We start from the raw sequence: 24,267 nt of genomic DNA on the forward strand, positions 1-24,267 counted from the left end.
GTTTTTCCTCCTATTAACAACAATCTAAGGGAAACCCTCCTAAATATCTGAGCAATTATGATCCAAGTGAGAGGACACAGTGTTTGGCATTATTATTATTTGGTCTGTTAATGAGTTCAAATTGAGCACAAGTCATAAGGGACGGCATCTTTAGTACAGCAGATGGGGTTCAGCAACGACTCTGTGGTGTTTTTCACTCACACATAAAAGATACAGAAAAAAGTGACTCGACTTGACAGCAATGGTTTTGTACTGCTTCATAAAGTACTCTGGATATTAAAATTCTGTCTGTCTGACATCAAACCGACACACCGCAACAAGAATGTTGTATTACTGCTGTCATAACTGCTATGGAAACATACTAATTAGATTGTCTCGGACAAAATATGTACTGCATTGTTGCGGTCATTAGTGTACAGTTGTTGCCTATTAAAAATGCTTTTCCACAATCCCATAGAAATGAGCGTTTGTTCTCAGAGGACTAACAGAGAAATGTATTTCTCGATTTCCATGACACAATTCCATTTTAAAATCTGTTTTGTTTTATGTGTTTATCAGTAGCCGTTTTGTGTTTTGCATTAACATGAGGTCTTTGCAAGCACTAGGCCATTTGCAAGAACTTTCATGTATTTTAACCTGCTCTCCTACTTTTTAGACTTGCTCGTTCAAGCTTTATTCACCAAACTCTGTTATCTAGACAGAATTATGTTTTTGCACCACTCAGTTCTGTTCCTTAATATTTTTGGAGATTTATTTGTGATCTGTTACAATACATTTCTAATCAGCATATTTTTGCCATTTATTTTATACTGTCACTCTTTTTCAGCCAACTAATCGTATATCAGATGGGATATAGTCCAATCATTTCAGTTGACATTCTCCCGAAAAATGAAACTCACTATCTGTGTTTGCTCAGAGAAACAACAGCTGCTTCCAGGCTACGACTTACCGCACTGAAAATGAAAATGAAACTAAAAGTTTATCGTCTTTTCGTTTCCCTTGTAGCAGAATGAAAATATGGTGCAACCAAACCATTGTGTTCTACAGTATTTGCTTGATAAACGAGACTATATGGGATTCGTAAATATAAAAAGAGAATGTCATACAGTAGGTGACATTATTCTGGCAGATGTGAAGGAGGCTTTTAGTGAAGGGCGACATGCATAAAGACCCCGAGGCAGCTGTTGGAGAGAACATTATCTCAGGAAGCTGCAATGCTACAATTTGCAAATACAAGTACTGTAATACAATCTAAAAGGATGATGTGGTGAGCAAAAGATTAATTTTGTATTCATTTCTTTGTCTCAATTTATTTTGGTGAATTTTTGGAGTTCTACTATAATTAATTGCTATATTTGAATTCAAGTGTAATTAGTGTTTCTTTAACAAAGTCAGGAGGTTACAACTGGTCTGGACCACTCCTGTACTTTGCAAAGCCAAGAAAATTTGCAAAAGCTGCAAATTTTCTTAATTCACATGCACAGGCCACTGGAGAATTCATCTATTCATGTGAGTGGTTCCAGCTTGAAACCCAATGTTCCTTGTGTCTCGCAGCTTATGCCATTACGTATACTCTAATTGTAATGAAAGTACACATAATTTAATCAACCCAGGCGCAGTGCAATTCAATAAGCTGACTGCACGAAGGTTTTCCCTTGAGCAATCCCTGTAAACACGCAGAACACTGTATAGACCTTTGGACCGAAACACCTACCTTGTAGCTTAGAAGTCTCCCATGCGATTAAGCACAAGGCCGAGGGTTTCCCAAATTAACCAGAGGTTCTGCGGATTCCCTCTGGCAGAATTTAGATCGAGTCGTGTCTGCTGAGTTCATCCCTTTTGTCTGTGAGCTTCTAGAAGAGTAGGTTCAGCCTGCCTTTGTTTGCCTTCCATTAAGCTGGGGTCGATGTGAACCACTGTTAGTTTGGAGTCAGCAGGGAATCAGTGGTATCTGACAGATAGCGGAAGCAAGAGAAAAGAGCTATCAGAAAGGAGAACAGAGGTAATGACAGAGAAAGCTGGTTCGAACAGCAGAGACGGGCATGAAAAGTGAAGATGGAGCGAAAATGAGCTCAGCAGAGGCAAAGCTCGAAAATCCCACTATTCCAGCTGTAACCATTAGATATTTATGATCCATAACAAGACGTTGGATCAAATGTGGCCCTGAGCTTTTCTCCCCTTCTTGCTTTCTCTCACTGTCTGAGTTCAATCCACATAATGAGAGGCTACAATCCATCACAGCATCAGATCGGCCTAAAGCCAGTCTGATCCGCTGGCTGCTCTGCTCACCACTAACTCTTGGTGTTGCCCACACGCTCGTTGCCAAGCGGGGGCCATGTTTTACAACAAATAATGGCATACCAAGACACTAAATATGTCTAGCATGTATTTATTTAATCTCCTGAGATACATTATCTCTGTTAGAGGGGAAAGCTTGCCAAGATGGGAGCACAGGATTGTAATACAAGAAGTAATTAACAGCATTTGCATATCCCACAATACAGTAGGACCCAAGAGACGAGCTAGCTGTTGAAGACATTCGCATTCCTCTTTAAACATTTTTAGCGTGGTCTTTTAATGCCTGATAAGAACACTGTTTTCAAATCAAGTTTATCTTTTACTTTTTTCCAGTGTTGGTTCAAAGCTTGATGCTTAAACATGCATCTTTGCCAGGTTCAGAGCAAACAGTGGGTGCAATAGTGGTTATTAATTTTTTATGTCATACACAACATCAATTAGATACAGGAGAAAGCAGATTTTATCCTCTAAAACAGGTCTTAACTGTTGATTTTAAGGATATGTGTTGTAAACAAACTGCTGCAGTACATACAATGTTAGACCAGCCAGTTTCCTAAAAGTTTGAATATTATCTAAATGCTTCATTTTGTTTAATCCATTGAATTAAACACTTTAAAAAATGGGTACTTCATCAAATTAATGAAACACAATCAGTGACTCTATTATTATCATAAAATCTCTGCGGATTGACTTGTGTACATTCATATCGCCCAAATCACAATGACATCAGTGGTATGAAATTCTAAGCTTTCGCAGTGTTGAAAGGTGAGGCCAGTACACCGTGATATTAATCATTTAAAGTGTTTCGTGAAAGATGAAGTGGTTTAGATAATGAGGCAGCTCTGACCTTGATTCTACAGTGTTTTGTCATCATTTTCTGCAGCAGGCCATACACACGTGGACAAAATTGTTGGTACTCCTCAGTTAAAGAAGGAAAAACCCACAATTCTCACTGAAATCACTTGAAACTCACAAAAGTAACAATAAATAAAAATTTATTGAAAATTAAATAATCAAAAACAGCCATCACTTTTGAATTGTTGATTAACATAATTATTTAAAAAAACAAACTAATGAAACAGGCCTGGACAAAAATGATGGTACCTCTATAAAAGATTGAAAACTATTTGAGCAGAGTGACATGATTAACTCAGGTGTGTCATTTAATTGACATCACAGGTGTTTCCAAACTCATAATCAGTCAGTCTGCCTATTTAAAGGGAGACAAGTAGTCACCCTGCTGTTTGGTGAAAAGGTGTGTACCACACTGAACATGGACAACAGAAAGCGAAGGAGAGAATTGTCCCAGGACATCCGAAAAAAAATGATAGACAAACATCTTAAAGGTAAAGGCTATAAGACCATCTCTAAACAGCTTGAAGTTCCTGTGACAACAGTGGCTCATATTATTCAGAAGTTCAAGACCCACGGGACAGTAGCCAACCTCCCTGGACGTGGCCGCAAGAGGAAAATTGATGACAAATTGAAGAGACGGAGCGTTGGAATTGTATCCAAAGAGCTCAGAGCAACCTCCAAAGAAATTAAAGGTGAACTCCAAGGCCAAGGTACATCAGTGTCAGATCGCACCATTCGTCGTTGTTTGAGCCAAAGTGGACTTCATGGGAGACGACCAAGGAGGACACCACTGCTGAAAAAAACTCATAAAAAAGCCAGACTGGAATTTGCAAAAATGCATGTTGACAAGCCACAAAGCTTCTGGGAGAATGTCCTTTGGACAGATGAGACCAAACTGGAGCTTTTTGGTAAGGCACATCAACTCTATGTTCATAGACTCAAAAACCAAGCATACGAAGAAAAGAACACTGTCCCTACGGTGAAACATGGAGGAGGCTCAGTAATGTTTTGGGGCTGCTTTGCTGCATCTGGCACAGGGTGTCTTGAAAGTGTGCAAGGTACGATGAAATCTGAAGACTATCAAGGCATTCTGGAGAGAAATGTGCTGCCTAGTGTCAGAAAGCTTGGTCTCAGTCACAGGTCATGGGTCTTCCAACAGGACAACGATCCAAAACACACAGCCAAAAACACCCAAGAATGGCTGAGAGAAAAGCGTTGGACTATTCTAAAGTGGCCTTCTATGAGCCCAGATCTGAATCCCATTGAACATATGTGGAAGGAGCTGAAACATGCCATTTGGAGAAGACACCCATCAAACCTGAGACAACTGGAGCTGTTTGCTCATGAGGAGTGGGCCAAAATACCTGTTGACAGCTGCAGAACGCTCATTGACAAATACAGAAATCGTTTAATTGCAGTGATTGCCTCAAAAGGTTGTGCAACAAAATATTAAGTTATGGGTACCATCATTTTTGTCCAGCCCTATTTCATTAGTTTGTTTTTTTAAATAATTATGTTAATCAACAATTCAAAAGTGATGGCTGATTTTGATTATTTAATTTTCAATAAATTTTTATTTATTGTTACTTTTGTGAGTTTCAAGTGATTTCAGTGAGAATTGTGGGTTTTTCCTTCTTTAACTGAGGGGTACCAACAATTTTGTCCACGTGTGTACATGCCACCAATAGAGATGACACACAGTATCGCACAACAACAGGGAAACTGCAGACCCTGCACACACTGTGTACTGGTGTACAATAAAAAAGCTGCACTGCACCCATCGGCCAATTGGTTCTGCCAAATTTAGTGTCTGCTGAAACTTGTTTCTCTTTCTTCTGTTGTCATAGCCAAAGTGAAAATCCATAAGATGCTGGAAAGTAGAAATGGCCGAATGTAGCAGGGACTATAAATTCAGTGAGGCCTCATCAGGGTCTCAGACAGCTGCAGTGTAGCATCAAGTAATAATTCTCTGAAGTCTTAAATGGTCCATTTGACAATATAGTATAAGGTGCAGTGATGCATTTTTGTCAGGGAATGCAGTGCACTTAACACAGAGACACACATTTATACACCTACACTTGTGAGGTCTCTTGACATAATACATTGCCTTGGAAATATATTAGTAATCTGAATCAATGCACCTACAGGCTTTATTGCAAATTTCAAGCTTTTGTTCTCATTAAGATCTATGCAACGAACTGGATGCTCTTTCAACAGCAGTTTTTTTTAAATAAAACATTTGGTTTGTGGTTTGTGTATATGAATTTTCATGTTGGTAAGCCTTCATGGTGTGCAAGAACTTGATGTAACTGTGAACCCTGTAAAAAAATACTTGGTTGACAGATGTAATGATCATTTAATGAGGAAAGACAGATGACTCTATAAGGGAAGTGAACCACAAATGATTTACATTGTCCTTGATGTAAGAGAAAACAGACTATCACCAGTGTTAAATGTTAAATGGATTCATATATAACTGTTGTTTAAAGTGTTTCACAGTTTTGCCTCTTTTTAACTCATTCACACAAGGCAAGCACTGTAAAAAAAAATGATAATAGGAAAAATACACATAGTGTGAGGGAGTAAAAATACACAATAGTTGCCCGAACAGTACTGTAGATTAACATTTACTTGTTGTATTAGCATTGCATTGACACAGACACACTATTATAGAGGCTATTTATAAAGCTTGCTGAAAAATTGACCAAACAATTCACAAACTTTCTGTCAGTGCTGACAAAATGGTGGAAGGTCAGTCAATCTGCTGTAGAGCTGCACCAGTAATATAGTGGTATACAGTGCTGGACTGAAACCAACTACTGGGAAAAATTACTTTCTTAATGTAACTGCAGTCACAAAAATCAGTTTTCCTGTGTTTGCTCACTCCACAATATTATCAGGAAACCATGAGATGACGAGCCACGTTTTGCTCTTTTTTGGTTGGAGTGTTACCATGGAAACATAGGCCCTAGTTCAGCATTAGCCTCGGGGTCAGATGGACAACTGTTTGGTTTTAAAATAAGTGAAGACTGTCCACTTCCTTCAGCTTAATCAGAGCAATGATAAGATGTCAAGATGGTTTGCAGTTGGGCAAATTAGCCCATGAAAATTCACTAAAGTTGATTCAAAAGCACCTTGCAATTTGCTTCGCCTCCACATCCCCACAATTCCACAGACAGGCATTGATTTCTTTTCAAAGTATAGCTGTTATAAAAGCTGGCGTGACTGAGCCCTTAACCTTTAAATGGCACTTTGAAGAAAATAACTGTTAAGCTGTCCGCACTTTTCCAAAATGTACTGACTCTTTAGATCAGAACAATGACACAGAAACACAGAATAACCCTCCACTACTCCATCTGTCTGCATCCCTCACGTACATCCATACACACTATGGTGCATAACTCTCCCATGACGTGAATCAATGAATCTGCAAACTTCTTGGTTTATTATTTAATTTCATCACACAGAACACAGTTATAGTGATGTTATAGAAGCGTAGAAACAGAGTAAAGATAAAGAAGTACTACATACAGGTGAAAGTATAAGTAACAAGTACAAAATACCGTATAACTGTATTACAGTTTTCATAGTATCTTCACTTTCTTGTTTTTTTTTTTTTTTTTTTTTTAAAGAAATTCGACTCAAAGATCAGCCGCAACACACATCAAACAAGAAAAGCATTCAGAGAGTGCAATACTCTGCCAAGGCTGCCCAGTCTTTGTATCATTTCCGATGGATGAAGTATTTAATAAACAAAAATGACCTTGCACTGAGCACAGGCGTGTGTTATGCATGTGTGCATTATGTGTAGATAGTGAATCGTGGCCTAAATATGTGATGGGCGGCGGGAATTCGTGGGACTTGGAAACACCCCCACAATTTAATCAATTGTTCCTTGTATCATGTCCTGATAAGTCCGTAGCGGCGGATTTGTAGTAGGATAGCAATTATGTGATCGTCAGCAGGCAGCTAACATAGCATTCACTTGTTGTCATGGTTACAGTGACACCGTGCCGCTATCTCGCAATGATTTGGAAATCCTTAACAAATCCGTGGATGCAGACTATAAGCCGCATCACTGTCAAAATCTAAAGAGGTGGTCCTTGTCTCATTTCTGACCTTCCCTGAAAATTTCATCCAAATCAGTTATACTGTTTTTGATTAATGTTGGATACAGACAGACGGATTCACCGAAGGACAAACATAAGCTGATCGTCACATAGCTCCACTGCATTCCTTGGCGGAGTAACAACATTAAAACTAACACAGTATTTAAACAAATATAGGTTTTGAGCCATCAGGGTATGAACGTGGTACTTCTGGTGTTTGGTTGGCAGCAGATCATTTGGTCCCTGTAGATTTTGTATTGGAGCTTTCTTAGATCAAGCTCATTCTGGCACATCCTGTTGATCAGATTGGGATCCCTAGGAGTATAGAGGTCGGGTCTGGACTTTTTCTCATGCTCCTCATGTCTCTGCGGTGTGGCGGGTTGCATTGTTTTGATGGGGGGAGGCTGCTGTTGTCGGAGAACGTTGTTGCCATGGGCTTGGTCTGCAACAATGTGTGGGTGGTAGGTGTCAAAGTAACATCCACATGAATGGTAGAGCCTAAGCAGAACATTTCATGATAATGAGATGATCAGTGTTATATACGTCACATGTCAGGGATTTTAATGTTGCAGCTGACTGATGTATATAACTACAGACATTACAACTGAAGCCACTTTGCTTTTTTTTAGCTGTTTTTCTAATTGACAGTCATGTCAGCATCTCCCTGCAGCTCACAGTTATTTATTCTCCAGTCACCATGCAATGTGTCATGTAGACCAACAGATCAATGTTTTGTAATTGAACTACTCTATATGATGGCTGGGAGGAGATGCCACTACCCCTAAACTACCCTCAGAAGGAACAACTGCAGCTCCACTGAGGAGATAAGGCAAGACAAAGGGACGATCCAAGACTTTGTTTAAAATGGGAAGCTAATTGTGGGGGCTGTTTTCTGTTCTCGGTAGATAAGTGTGTGTGTGTTTCCATATGTGCATGCAGGGTAGGTGTGGGCTTGAGTGGATGGCACTGCAGCGACCGACTGTGTGTGGTGTCGTGCTGAGGGCTGCCTTCTTCATATTCGCCATTCACACGCTTGTATTTCACACACCTCAGGGGAAGTCACATGACATGTCTTTTCTAAAACAGCTTAAAGAATTCCGGCAGGGAAACGTCCACATTTTGCTAAAAATGTGTGTCTGTGTATGTATGTGTGTGTGTGCATACGCAGAGTGTGCCGCCTTTTGAGTCGTGACCAGAAAAGATCCTCCCTCCTGAGCTTGTCTCTAACACCCACATTGAGGTTTTTTCTGCTGCCAGTAGGGAGCTGCAGTGTATACTGTGCTGTGCATGCATTTGTTCGCTCGAGTGTAAGATGTGACAGGTGTAAAGGGCAGAGAAGAAGCTCTGGGAACATAGCAGCTAACTCTCCTCAACACCACAGGAATCCTGAAAAACATCGACGCCCAACTGGCAGAAGCCGAATGCAGGAGTGATGAGGCTTGATTGGCCCGATTATCTGCTTTGAGCTTCTTCGTGACAGGTGGTGAAGGCTGGATTTTACCCGCTCTGGTTTAACCCTTTGTAATGCAACAGAAAGCAGTTTAATATGGATTACGTGACAGTTTCACGAATCCCCGTGAGACCGGGTTGGGATATTAGTGGTTTGAAATGGTCCTCAGGGTCAGATCATGGTCCTGCCTGATCATAGATCAGCATTTCACTTCAATGATTGGTGGCCACAAGGAAATATCTTAAAGATCATCCCTGTCCTATACTTATCCTATACTTATCACATGACAAGGAGCTATAATAAAGAATATACCAGACAAGAGGCAGGCCAGAGGGAGAAATCATCTTCAAGCTATTATTTCTTGTCAGCTGCAGGAGCGGGTATTACGTTTTTGTGAACACGTTGTTCTCGGGTACCTTTAGGATAGGTAATTCAGAATGAGTAACTTGAAGTCTTTTGGGGACCGTTTATTTCAGTGCACAATGGTCAAGATTTTAAAAATCCTCTATGGCTTTGTGGATTTCATCATCAGGATTACTTATTAGTTCCACACGACTCTGCCTTTTACCAGTGAGTAATTTTGCATTTGTGCCCGCTGTCATTTTCAGTGTGCCAAATTTGACATAAAAGGGAATCCACTGTAGCTGTAAGAGTATTTTTTTTTTAACCAAAGCAACATTGACTGAATCCCATCAACACATCTATGCCTGTTTCAACAGCCAAATCAGACTTTTATTTCTGTTAATGAACAAGACAAGGAAAAAAAATAGCTTGAAATGGCTGTTCTAGTTAATCATAGTAAATTCATCTTGTCTGTTTCCTGAGGGACGGTTTACATGATTTTGTATAATTAGTGTTAATATAGCACAGGCTCTTGGAATAACAATCGTTTTCTTTCATCCATGTTTTTGTACAAAGCCACATCACTAAAGTACATAATAAACATCTTGCTCCTCTGGTAAAAACAGCATTTATGACCTTTCCAGTCAAATTAGGCTTGTCATAAAAAGCCAACATGTGGCTTAATAGGTAATTAGAAGTCAAAAATGAACTCTCAACCTCACTTTATAAGCTAGTTGGGATGTGAACTCTCTTAAGGTGAAGATCATGTGATGTTATTATAAGCTGCTGCAGCGAATAACTTGTTGTAAGATTACTTGTTTAGCAATATTTTAGTGAGTCAAATTGTAAAGCTTAAGATAAATGGATGCCTCAGAAATTTAAATAATTGGAAAAATACTGTAAATGAGTCCATTTGAAGTTGTAGGAGAGACGTCATTGTTACTTTCATTTGCAATAAAGGCTAAAGTCTTTCAGAACAAGCTTAGGCTTTTCAATTCTTCAGAAGGTTGTCACTGAAATATTTTTTTGTTCTCAACAGCTTCAAAGCTGTATGCAAAATATAACCAAAGGAAAACCATAAATAAATTAAAGGTGGTTTAGCCAAAGGTTTGTGGACAAAATACACACAAGTTCTTGGTTTGTGAAAAGACTTACTGTGATAAAAACTGTGTGAAACCACCAGAGATGTCTGGAGCTATTTTTTTCTCTAGTACTGGTGTAATTCCAGTGACAACAGGGTGTGATTTCTAACAAAAATGTATTTTTAGCCTATCATGTGTGCTCCTGAAAATAAAACGGGGCCATTTTTCTTTTACATTAGAGAAATAAAATCCCCTGCTTTGTTACTATGTGATGAGTTTTCATAATTGACAGACAACCCTATGGACAGAGATGCTAGAAGGAGAACCAATTTGTTTGCTGAATCCCTCGGCTTCTAAACAGGAGTGAACCAGTGCATTATCTTGTCTTGTGGCCAATGAGTACGAAAACTGGATAATTACATTTCAGTTTTTAGGAGAGAGAGGAATGAAGATGGAGTAGAGGAGAGGCAGAGGGACTGATATGTTTGCAGAGGCTGGGATTTGAGGTGGGGAAAAAAGAAGCAAGTATTGAGGAGGGTAGGATGTGGCTTCACCCTCTGTCAGTGATGTCACTAGGTGTTAGTACAAGGGGAGTGGAGGATGATAAGAAGTGAATGGAGAACAAAATAACTGCAGGGGCATGCTTTTATTTCTCAAAATGAGACAAAAGATCCCAGTGTAGGATTGAAGCGTTATAAAAAAAAAAGTATTAGAAATGACACAGTGTGGTGTTGCGGCTGAGACAGAAAGACTTAGATGGCAAAAAAGACTCAAAAGGACAGTGAAAGGATAAATGAACGCAGAGAAAGTGTGTACGTGTGCGATAGAAGGTTAAAGCGAAACAAGCTTGTCTCTGAATGGTAACCGGAAACATCTGCGACACGTGCTTCCATCGTCCGAGTGAGCGCCACGGCACATGACTGCCCCGAGGGCCGCAGCACTCAGCCATGTCATGGCTGAACGATCTCAACACACAGGAACAGACTAAGAGCATGAGAGACCGACGGGAGGATGAGAGGGTGAAAGACAGAGGAGGAGAGCGAGGGGAAAATGGAGATTGAGGTGTGGAGAGATGTCGAGTAAAGGAGCAAGATAAGGCGAGAGGGAGGATGGGCAGCAAGTCAAAGTCAGAATGTCACACATGCGATGCTGAGATAGAGAGTTGCAATTGAAGCAAGAAAAAAACAGAGAGGCAAATATTTCCCACCAATCTATGAGGAAAACATTGTGCACATCAAATGTTGCAGCTGTGTTGAGCTGCTTCCCTCGAGTCATTCATTATTTGTGCACAGGTGAGCCTGAATACCCCAGTAAATCAAAACTAGCACAGTTTGACTGTAGAGGAAAAGTGTTTAGTAGTGAGAACATAATGGTTCTGTAATGTGAAGCTGCAGCAGGACTACTGAGGCTCAGCGGGGCAAAGGCTCAACCTTTATTGTGTCTGTTTGATACTTTTTTTTACTGATTGTGAATGACATCAGCAAAAAGGAAGAGAACAAAGCATAAAACTAGATAAAGGGCAAAAGAACAAAGAGATATAGATGAACGGAATAAGAGAATATTCGATCTCAGTGTTTCGAACTGTGCAATGTCCACTGAAACTCTGATAATTTGTCTAATACTCTGAGCTGACAGTCATTTTAACATCCAGTTCTTTCTTTGAATAAGCATATGAGAAAATAATTCATGTGACAGATGAAGGAATGACTAACACCTACTGGTAGGAATCAAATGCCCATCCAACTTTTTTATTCTTGTGGTAGGACTATGCTACTGGACTCCTTTACGATATCTACTAAAGCTTGAATTAAAACTGTTCTTGGATTTTTTTGTATTTAATGACTGCATTTTTTTTTTAATAACATAACATATAAAACATATCAACAGTACCTTCAATCGCTATGTTGTTTTGCTGTGTATTTGGAAGTTTAGGTGCAAAACGAAAAGCCTAGACTTGTTTCTGTGGAACACGAGGACCTCTGCTGTCGATTACATTTGCCTCTGTAGTATTTTTGTTGTCCTCCATGTCTGCACGCACTACTAAACAACCCAAAGTTGATCACGAAGCATGTGCGCTCTATCTCATCCCGCGTGTCAATCCTGGAGACTTTAATCATACACTGCAGGCCCACAGTTGGAAAACTATAACGCTCACTGTGTTGTAATTCCATATAAACAGATAAGAGTTTGGAAGGAGAGACACAAACAACTTCTCATTGACATTCTGCACATTCAGTGCGATACTCTGTCACACACACACACACACACACACACGCTCACACACACACTCATTCACACCCACATGACAACAATGCCGGGTGCACCACAAGATACAATTAATGAGTTGCACTGAACCAAAAAGAGGCAGAGTTCCTTGCTATTGCCATGTGAAAAGCCATTATGCCAAACAATGAAAGAGGAAAGCCACTGTAAATGACTTTGTGAGTTCGCACATGCTCTGTTAGTGCACGCAGAGCCGGACAGACCAGATGAGTGTTTTGCTTCGGACCTCAGTGCAAATGATAAACAACAGACACTATACCCGTCTCTTACTATCTGTCAGCTGTTATTAAACTGAGCGATCCGTCAGTGTCTCGGCTCAATGGATCAGGATGACCTGATTGTTTCCGATGTGTTCATAAGGGAAGTGTACCTGCTTGATGTGACTCCATGGCAACCAATTTGTCTCCAAAAATAGCTCATCTTCTTTCTTGAAAAAACAAAACAATATATATGTTTCTATATAAAGCTAAAGCAACTAGCTGGTTGACTTAGCGAAAAAACTGGAAACAAGGGCCAACCTGGCTGTGTCAGAATGCAAAAAACTCATCGACCTGCACCTTTGAAGCTCACTCAGGTTTATATTTAAAGTTTTTTTTAAATTTGTTTTAAAGAAAAATGCTGGTTGTGTATCAGGATCCCTTTTCTAATTCACAGGCAGCTAACTAAACCACACCGAAGGAGAAATGCGATATATTAGCAAGAGAAATGGAACATATGCCTGGGTACGTTGCAGAAGGGATCTAAGTCAAGTCTTAAAATTTTATTGAAATGCTCTAAAGTGGTTGTGGCTTAGTGAATACAGTGTGATACAAAGCTGTATTGAGTTATGTAGCTGTTAGATCCCTCACCGGTGCAGTTAGATCATTATACCCCCACTCCACTCTGATCGGGCTCCTGATCAGCTAGCAGGATTTACTACTTCCCACCCACTAACACAGCCTGGTGCATTCGATCACGCCAACATGGATTAATTGATAAATCTTTCATCTTTCTGTCTGTGTGGTGGAGCGTTTTATAAACACGTAAACTGGTGCAGTGTTAAGACTGAAAGCGTTTTCTGTACTTTGCTACTGATGCAGATAAGCTCAGTGAGTTAATTCCAACTATATTTCAGTTTGAGTTTTGCATGAAGAATCCCACAGTTTTTGGATTCCTTATTGAATTCTGGATAGAAGCAAATGTCATCTGAGTCCAGTCCTCCTTATTATACCTTATAATGTGTGTGGGTGTTTTTTTTTTGTTTGTGAGTCGTTTGTGTTTATCTGTGTGCGGGGGCGTAGTGTTTCAATTATCTTGGAGTGATAACTCTTAACTCGCTCTTGAGGTTTAGTTTCTCTTACAACCCAAACTACTTCCGCCTCTCACTACTAGTTCATCAGACTGAGCCAATTAATCTGTTGGAAAAGAGCTCTTTTACAGTTCCTTTAAATGTCTCCCTCCATCTCATTGTAATAACTTCTGTCTTTCTCCTCCACTCTCTGTCGGAGAGTTTGAGAGAAAAAATGAACCACTGACGGAAAACAAAATCATCTGTTCAGTTACTTAATTGGCACTTCAGAGCACTGATGAGATACAAAGAATTGAATTTTACTGCATTTACATAGTATAGATGCACGCTGTACATACTGTAGATGTCATCCCATGAATCCATCCAGTGGAAAATTACTTTCTTAAACTAGCTGGAAAAATGCTTTATACCATATTGAGTTTTGTTGTTATCCTGTTACTATAAAGGAAAACTGATTAGGAATGAGAGGAAATAGAAAATAGAGGTAAAAATTAAAGCCATAGCTCAGTTCTAAACTAAAATACTCCCTCTCTAGTCATTGATTAAAATCCTAAAAAATTGTTTTTTTAAATCAAAATTGCATCTTTTGAGGTTTTTCCCATGAAAATAATGCCTTAAAGTCCTAAAATAGGTTGCATATTACTACACAGCGGCTTTCTTTAGATTGTGTGTCTGTCTTTACAGACCTTCTTACTACTTGTTGCAGCTCGAGCACATCAGCTCAATTCCGACGTTGTTCAAACACTGTGAAATCCTTCTGTGCCACTCAATGGTGAGTTGTAAAATTGCAGTAATTCAGCCACATATGGTCAAACAGAAAGCCCCATTCTACAAGCTGGCAGGATTGATTCATTATCTGTGCTACTTAAAAAAAAACTCTAAATTTGTGTTTTTGAGACTGTCATTGGCACACTGCAGTTTCAAGGTAGAAATACTCAGTCATGGTGGTGCCTAATTTGATTTTGATGTGTTCTCCAGGTTACAAATAACACCATATGGGCATGTCAACACTGTTAAAAAACATAAAGTAATTTCAGTAGTAATAGTAGGTGATCAAGATGAAAGAACATTAGTCCAATCCATTTATCTGTATTAGTGTTGTTTTTTTTTGAAAATTAGATCAAAAATGCAAAAATTGATATAAAACTCGTCTAAGACTCATCTCAGGCAGACACATTCACAAATGGATTGTGAAGTCTTTTTTTGGAAGCTTTTTGCCCTTCATATTTGACAGGATTATCTTGCCATCGTGAGATGAGATATCTACAGCCTCAAGGAATAATCCATCACTGCATCTCATTCTGGCTCACAGAGGACAGACTGCTTACGCATGCAAATTGCATTCAGGAGACAGCTGCCATGTTAACTAAACACAGACACTACCTGAGCTCCAGTAGATTTATTTTATGGACAAAACTCCAAGCTTAGTACGGATCACTGTGCAGTATGTAAAGTAAGCGCAACACTTACCTCGTGTTAGACAACAACAAAGCAGTGATGGGTGTAGTTTGTTGTAGCTTAGGAGTACAAATGTAGGCTGAGCTTCTTTCTTAGGAGCTACTGTGGTGATAATGTGGTTAATTTAGGAGAAGGACTTTAAAATTTATTGTTATGACTATCTTTTCCCCCATGACTTTACAACCAATATTCCCTGCACCGGCAGTACTGCTGCTTTATTACCTTTTCTCTATTGCATACCAGTCTTTCAGAGCAAAATTTATTTGAGAATATAAAAAGAAATGAGTCTTGTATCATTTTTTTTTGTCTTTAGGTGCTAAATGTTTTACCTTAATGAACCTGATGATTAACAAGAGGACAGAGGAGGGAATTTCTGCTAACTTGTTCTTATGATTTCAGACTTTCTTCTGATTCTTGTATTTTTCTTGTTCACTAAAACAAGGGAAAGGAAAACGTCTTGCCCAGCAGAGATATGTAACCTGTGGCAAGAGACACTGTAGAAACACTGCTTTTTGGGGTCTCAAACTAAACTGGTGGGAATTACTGCTTTAGAGGCACACTTGTTCAGTCTAATTTTCAAATTCAGTGTCAATATTTTTAAATGAAATAATGACATTGTCTGGCTTTAAACAGAGAGGCACTTGACCATTAGGATTCACTGCATTGTTGTTATCATATAGCTTTTCCAGCACTTTGGTTATGTATTGTATTTCAAATTAAAGCGAGATCAGCATGCTGGATGTATGAAATTATTTCACAAAAATGAGATTTAATGTCAAAAATGTCACCGATTGTAAGTTAAGGTCTAATTTACTGACCGAAAATGTAAAAAACAAAGTTATGTTGAGTCACGCGCCAGCAGATGATTCCTTCCAGCTTTTTCACCATTTACTTTACACAATGAACACTTTCTTAATTAAACTTTTTTGAACTGATTATGTCTTCGGTTTTGTGTACATAACATGTTTGATATTGGTTTGATATTCATATTTCTGTTAAGATCCATTTCCTCTGGTGATTGTGCTGATGTTGAAGAGGTTCATATTTACGTTTTAACAGGCCTCAGCATTGTTCCTGGAAAACATAACAGAAGGATTGGCTGAAAAATGATCAGGCTAGTTAAAGGCCTGGATCACTGCCAGTACCCAGGGATAACACAGGATTGATAGCGTCCTGTGCAGCAGAGCAGTAAATTACCAAAGCTTTCATTACTGGGTTTCCTTTTGGTATGAGCAGCACTGTCGGATGTCAGTATCTTTTACCTGATCCTGTATTGTTTAACTCACAATCACACACATTTTTGTTTGTTTGTTCAATGACCGAGAGTGACGTGAAAACCAGGCAGGAGGTTAAAAATGATTTGAAAAACAGAAAATGACTTTTGCGTCACTTTTGTGCAGGTGCAAAGCCAGTGATGCAAATGAGATAAGCAGTGTCATTTGGATAGTTTTGATGTTTGCATATTTTGTAGTGGAGCTCCAAACAAATGCACTTATTTTGATGAGGTGGTACACGGCACATTGGGTATCCATTTTAATTTGAAATGTTGTGTTTCCACTCATTTAAACCACTTTTTGCCACACATGAAGGTACACGGAGCACAGGTGCACACACTGACCTCTCCATAGTCAGCCTTTTACAAATTTTAATTTTTCCTTGTCATGCTAAATTTGGTAATTTCATTCAATATGTGTTTAAAGTGCATGTGAAATTTCATGTTTCATGTGCATTAAATCAGTGTTTACTGTTTCTTCTCTATGTCACTTTATGTAATCCCAGAAGCAGCGGAAATATATTGTCAGCATGTGTGTGATCTGATAAATGCAGTATTTTAAATAACTACAAACATGCCAACAATCAAAAGCTATGCAAACCCACTTTAGTTTGTTACATTTTGCTAGAAAAATAAGATGACACTTAAAGTACACACCTAAGTTGTAAAGGGAGCATCATCTGTCCTTTGAAGCATCTTTGTGGAGGCTGTATATGTGTCCTTTGGGACACTACACCTCCTCGACAAGAACAGTTTTCTCTGAAGAAAATCCTCTCAGACTCCCCACCTGGCCCATTAGGAGGCTGTCTGCTGCCTCCAAAGATGGAGTGGATGTCATCGGGCATTGCTGATACCTGTTCCAGTTCCACCTGCTGATCATGTATTCCCTCGCTAAAGTATTCATCTTACTCCAGCCACTCTTCAGATTGCACCATATTGCACCAGAGAGGCTCTTGTGCACATGTTCAATTGTGCCACATGTATATTTTTCCCCTCTAATTTAATAAATATGGAGACCAGTGCAGCAACTGCTTATTGGCTTTTTACACATTCAGCACACGCAAAGCAACATTTTAAAAGTCACTCAGAGTCCTTTTATTCCCTTTTTTCGTGTCTACCAGCTCCTGGGAAAAGGCTATTAAGCTGTATGTTCCGCAGCTAGTCAGTGGGCTTTTTAGAGCTATTTGACACAAAAATGGCTGCCTGTTCTGACAAGAAAAACCAATTGGGTGAATGGACATAAACAGTCAAAAAAAACCAAAAAAAAACCAAAGATAATAACAATAAAGCTAAAAGATGCTAAAAACCTTCCATATTGCAGAGGTGAAGCTGCAGGATGAGCAAAAGCAGGCCATTTCACATATATGTAATTATTTGAGCTAATTTATGTACAAATATTGAGTGAATGATAAATGTTTTAGTATTCATTGTTTAAATGTTAACCAAGGGGAAAAAAAAGTTGTGTGCTAATGCTACTGCATTTAATTACAAATTATGGTAAAATCAAACAACATTTCTTTTCTGTGACGCACATACTTGCTATTTGACGCATCTCTGCTGTAATGGTTTAAACTATGGCTGCCTCAGTCGGTGCGTCATTAGCTATAAATCTCCCCTGTGCTGGCTTTTCATCCATCTGACCGTAGTAACCTGGAACTTTTTGCTTATGAATCTCCTTATTAGGCAAAGTGCCAATAGGTGGGTCAGCAATTTCTGTGTCCTCTCTCTCTCTCTCTCTCTCTCTCTCTCTCTCTCTCTCTCTCTCTCTCTCTCTCTCTCTCTCTCTCTCTCTCTCTCTCTCTAAATTTAAACTCTTTTGCTCCGAGCATTGTCACGACAAACAGGCGGCGTGGGCGGTTGACAAACACATGCACACACACATGAAACCACACACTATACGAGTTCTCAACAAAAGCGGAACAATAAGTGAAGCGATGATGACTTTGCCAACAGGGACAATGTGGTCGTGAAATAATGCGTGGGGAGTTGTTTGTAGGTGTATACTGTATTAATTTATAAGTGTTAATATGTATGTGAGAGAAAGGCAGTGGGGGGGCGTTCTTCACCACCTCACTAGGCAGTTGTCATGGCAATGTTTGTCAGATGCTGAAATTATATGGAGTACATAAAGTACTTCCTTGAATGTCCACATATGGGACTGTCCTAGAAATAAAATAGAAGTTACCGCTGAGGTTTGTCACACTTAGTATGTTTTGTTGTGACTGGACACTCTAGTAGTGAAGTGTTAGTTGTATAGGGAGGAGATGGGGGTGGATGGAAAGGCTGAAAAAACATTGGATAGTAACGCGTGGAACTGCTGTTTGTTTCCTGTTACAAATAGATAGTCAACATTTCTTTAACCTCTATTACAAGAGATATTTTTTAAAATATAAATATACCAGCAAAACCAAATGACTGCATCAATAGCAGGGTTGGATTCTTTTTTAATGGAAACAGTTAGCCCAGTTTTTGCCTTACACCTAGTGCTATCCTGCTGTGCAGATAGTTTCACCTTGATTTGTCAATAGTTTTATACTTTTGCCACTTAAACTTCAGTCAATGGTTTGTTATGCTCAAAGAAGATAAAAATCTGAAAAACTCAATAGATCTTTTCTGCAACAGTTCCACGACTATTCAGGATAATACGCAGACAAGTGTTTTCTTCAGGAACTATTTACTACTGAAATATGACCGCCAACTCTGTCTCTCCACGCAAAATAAAACATAACCCAGTGCTCCGCCTACAGTGTGTATAGAGAGTGCCCTGAGAGGGCCTGGTTAATCTTGTCATCACACTGAGAAACAACATTAAATATGAAACATGAGCTGACGCTGAAATTCTGTTTTTACTCAAGTGACAAGGAGTTTCACCACACAGAGCCGGCGGCGGATATGAAGCTTAACTCGTCAAGAGACAAACTTGAGTACTCACACCATTTGGTGGATGACTTCATCAGAATTTCACTCAACCTCGAAATAGTCTTCTTCACTATTTCTGTCACTCCGCTGTGCTTGTGTCTGCATGTGGAAGTGTTTTTGTTTTTGACATTTGAAACGGTGTGCACTCACAGGTGCTCAGACAGACAGCCGGACAAGAGGAGACAGTGTCTGGACGTACATCTGGATAAAGTGCGCATAAAGTCTCATTTGTGCCAGACCACTGCTGGGATGTCTCCTATGATTTATCTGTTCTCCATCTAGCTGCAGACAGACACTCTGTCTCTGCCCAAAGTTAAAGAGTACTCACCTGAGCTTCACCTCACAGGGAGATGAATCAGTGTGCGGCTGTCATTTCACGACTGGTCAACTTATTGCAGTGGACTGAGGCAGTAATTTTGTGCCTGGAGATTGTGTGCTCAGGTTCCCTGCCTTGTATTAGTTATGCATCAGTGGGATCAGATTGTCTACTCACTACAGTTGTTGAAGAGTATAATTGTGTCTTGTATGTGCGAGATATCGGACAAAAATCCACTTTTTACAGGTCGCTGTTGCTCCATCACCAGAGGACCTGATTAGACTCAGTGTGTTGTAGAGAATCCTTACACTGCCGTTTCCCCAATGCTGTGTCTGTCTCAGACTTCAGTCAATAAATAAAACAATGACACGGAGTGGAAAGCCCAAGCTTTAAAACTGAGAACACAACTCTCCTAATCTTTAAACCCCACAGAGAGTGGAGAGCGTGTAGCTTGGCCGGGCATGTCTCTTACTTTTGGAGTGAAACAAATGAAAGGCAGACTTTACGTAGAATTTAATTTTATCCTTCATTTCTTGCTCTATATCACTACTTTGGAGATATCCTGTTTTCTGATTGGCCTCCAATGTTAAAATCACATCAGGAGCCAGCTGAACTCCTGCTAGTTAGAGTGACATTAATAAATGGAGACAAGTGAATTAGGGCAGAAATTAAACAAATGTCAAAGCTAAGAAGCAACATATCTGATGCAATCCACTATAAAACTGTCAGGTAGAAACTGAGCTCTGAAAGGAAAAGAAATGTCAACACCCGGTGAAGCAATGGTTGAATCGTTGGAATGAATTGGACAACCTCCCCCAGAGGTGATGATTGTTGAAAATTGTGCTCTGAACCGTAATTGCACAAGCACTTCATGTGCAGAGCTGAAGTGATTAGTCCATTAATTGATTAGTCAAATGAGACCAAATTGTACTTCATTAATGGTTTCAGTCAGCGAGGCTGTAGGGATGTCAGTGATTTACTATTAGAAGGACTGCCATAAAAAGGACTGCAGGTATTCATGTTTCCTGTAGGATAACTGCAATTACCACATCATGGTTGTAATATTTCTGTCAGTTTACAACAATCTCTGATTCTGTTTCTGAGTCGTAGGGTTGAATAATGACCAGAAATGTGTTTTTCAGGGACATTAAGATGTCACTGTAAAATGTCATCGTTTCATCATGTTAGACATTTGTGTGAAATGTTATCCTAATTAGCGCCTTCATTCTTGAGCTGTGGCCAAAAATGTGTTTTGTGAGGTCATAGCATACCTTGACTTTTGACCTTTTGCCACCAAAATCAGTTCATCATTTAGTCCAAGCGAACAAGAGTTTTCACATTTAGGAGAATGGAGCTTACGTATGACCAGGGAAACCGAGAAACTTTGTCTTCAGGCATGACAGAGGCATAATTACCTTTATTTATATATCAATTTTTTAAGCAAAGTGCTCAATAGAAAGATTTTTTTCACTTAAACACAAAATAACAACACAGAGAAATCCTAAGATAGAATAAAAAAGTTACATGTGAAACATTCATTACAGCTTTTCGGTAAGAGATTGATGTGAAGAAATAGAAAAACACCAAAGATGTTACCTTTTCATCTATCCTAAATAGGCTTCCTGTTCCACATTTTGGGGACACTAATAGCAAAAGTCTGCTTACCTTTGGTCATTTGGAATAACAAGCAGAAAACCATCCACCAATCCAAACGAACAACCATAAGGGATTAATAAATCGGAGCTGTAATTTGGACCATTTATTGCTTTAATGTGATAACTACGATTTTAAAATGAGTGAGGAATGTAACAGGCAGCCAGTGTAGGTTGGCAACCACCGGAGTAATATGCTCACATGTCTTAGTTCTTAGTGCCAGTTAAAATCCGGGCAGCAGTGTTGTGCACCAGCTGGAGTCGGTGAAAGCAGCTCTGACTAATGCCGGCAGAAAGTGTACGGCAGTAATCGAGGCCAGAGAAAATAAGTGCATGTATGATCTTATGAAGATCAGCCGGAATTATCTGCTTTCTAAGATGTTTTTATTAATTTATTTTATTAGTTTTTACTTGAAATATGCATGACTGGACGAGATTTTTCTCTTGACCAGCAAAACTCTATAAAAAGCTCAAAGATTTCTAGCAGGTTGCGTCATGTTTTTAGGAAACCGTGTTCACTATGTAGCTGACTGGCTGAATTTGTGAGATGATGACTTCAGCCTCTTAACTTACTTGTGATTTTTCTTAAAATATCTCAGTCTTTATTGAACAGATTGCCATTGGGGAAGTTTGGATGAATTGTAGTTCTTGTTATTACAATACTTCCTCATTTTTTTCATCTGATGCCATTATAAGAATAGGAAAACAGATTTGTCCTTTTCTTTGATTTATGATGTAAGTAACTGGTAAATTACAAACTTTTCAGTGAGCCTCAGCTGTACTTTGGGTTTAGTGGCGACTAAACTGATGCAAAACGTTGTAAATGTTATAAACGGTAGACATCAGTGACCATGTTGGCATGGTGATGTTAGCACATAGGTCAAAGCACCCCTGCACCAAAGTGCTGCCTCACAAAGCTGCTAGATACACTTGTCATTTCAACAAAATATCAAACTTTTTGCTGCTTCAGTTTTAAGGTTTTTTTATATACATTTTTGCAATATGTTTGGAATATTCTCCGTAGGGAAATTGAAAAGACTCCACTCCTATTTTTTGGAAGTTATATCAGGCAGTTTTCTGTATTTGTAGATGTTATATGGACACAAAAATTAAAGGTTTATTAGCAGTAAAACTGAATGAAGTAATGAGGTAATTGCAACCCATGGCCATGGCATGATACTCATGATAATAATTTATATAGTAGAGAAACAAATGATTTTAAAATGGTTTGATAGCCAGAACAAAAGCAGTAAGACAAAATAAGAAGGTGTAAGATGCCAAAATACTAAACACAATATGGCAATGTCAGTAACCTTAATAAGCAATGAAAATAAGATATCACAAAAAACACAAATCTATTCTGCCGTGCTTATATCCTCATGCAGGTTCCTCCAAAGCTGATGGGTCCTGATGGCAGATGTATGATCATGTGTAGACATAAGCTTTGACTTTGGAACAGCCAGAAGGACCTCAACTGAGGATCTAAGGCTGTGAACTGGCTTGAAAGGGCAAACAATTCTACTCTGTGGGTTGGAGCCCAGCCCAGATGTGCTTTAATAGTGATCAGTAAAATCCTAAAATTGACTCTGAAATGAATGAGCCAGTGGCGAGAAGCCAGAGTTGCAATGATGTCATCTGCTGAGACTAGTGAGAAGCCGAGCTGCTGAATTTAGAGGCAGCAGGGTGACTTTCGTTTTGTGCCAGAAAGGAAGGAGTTACAGTAAGCTTAGAGAAGTGCAGAATAAATCAAAGATGAGGAGATCCTTGCCTGTGTTGTTGTTTTGTTTATTTTTTTTCCTTTGGAGGTTTCCATCGGAGGCAGAATTACAACAATCCTAATCAGAGCGTTTGGAGTCACACAGGCTTTTCTGACTCAACAGTTTGCAGTATTGAGGAGGTTGGGTTTCTTCTGCCTGGAGAACCAATCATGCCACATATTTCCGGTAATTGTCTGACTTTGTCACCCTGCTAATTAGTAAACTGAAGATCAACTAACATTGCCTTCAGTCTAAAGTAAAACAGTAGTGCCTAATTGGCATTAGAGTTCACATTTTGGCAAGAGCAAGAATATATACGTACTGGGGCAAAACATATACCTCAGTATATGCATAGAAAGTAAAAGTACTGCTTTTATTAGTGACTTAACGATTGATCTGCTTCAATAAATGTACGGTTTGCCCTCAAATCTTTCCCTATGGTCTTTCTCCTCTCAGAGGGGTGATCAGGTTGTCATCGTATTTATTCTCATGTTCATTTACATATTGCTAATGTCTGAGAGCTGTCATGAACTGACAGCGCTGATCAATCTTGTAGTCCCTCGTCCACCTCAAATGCTGTGATAAAGTTTTTAATGTATCCACTAACTGCAAATCAAACACAGATTCGGCCAACAAGTGCCTTTTCTGTGCCTAAATTGCTCCCAGACCACCTGAAATTAAAAACTGTTTTTCCCCCAAGCTGTCGCGTTCTGCACGTCTAAAATCCACAAATTCAGTTCCGGTGACTGATATCTGCTGTCAGCTGCCATTCAAATACTGACTGATGACCTGGTAGATGAAAAATGAGAGACAGACATATTATAGGTCCACTCAGTTCTGCTGTCCAGACATAGTTGAGGAGTATGGTTAGTAGATCTAAAAGTGTGTCAGTTTGCACATTATTGTAGTTTTTATGGTGTCTACTGACAGTGAGAAAGCTTTAACAAGGGGTGAACAGATGGAGAGTAAGGGATCAGATCAGTGATGGTGTGCATGTTTCTTACTGTCAATGTGTCCTACGAAAACAGTAAAAATAATCAGTGATTGGTTTTTGCTTCGGGCCTCCTCAATTGTCCAAAAACTATTTTAAATAAATCAATCAGCCACACTGTAGCACTGAGTAACATGTTCTTCCTTAATATGAATCTGTCCCACATAAATTATCCTATAACTAGAAATACTCCT

The 24,267-nt window shown here is 39.2% G+C and overlaps 1 protein-coding gene across 1 annotated transcript in view; it reads left to right on the forward strand.

Annotated features, from left to right (window-relative positions):
• syn2b (synapsin IIb) overlaps nt 1-24,267 on the forward strand; it is an 86,226-nt gene that overhangs the window by 14,401 nt on the left and 47,558 nt on the right. The gene's annotated exons all lie outside the window — the stretch shown is intronic.

The sequence above is a fragment of the Acanthochromis polyacanthus genome, chromosome 5 (assembly GCF_021347895.1).
Source record: "Acanthochromis polyacanthus isolate Apoly-LR-REF ecotype Palm Island chromosome 5, KAUST_Apoly_ChrSc, whole genome shotgun sequence".
Lineage (NCBI taxonomy): Eukaryota > Metazoa > Chordata > Actinopteri > Pomacentridae > Acanthochromis > Acanthochromis polyacanthus.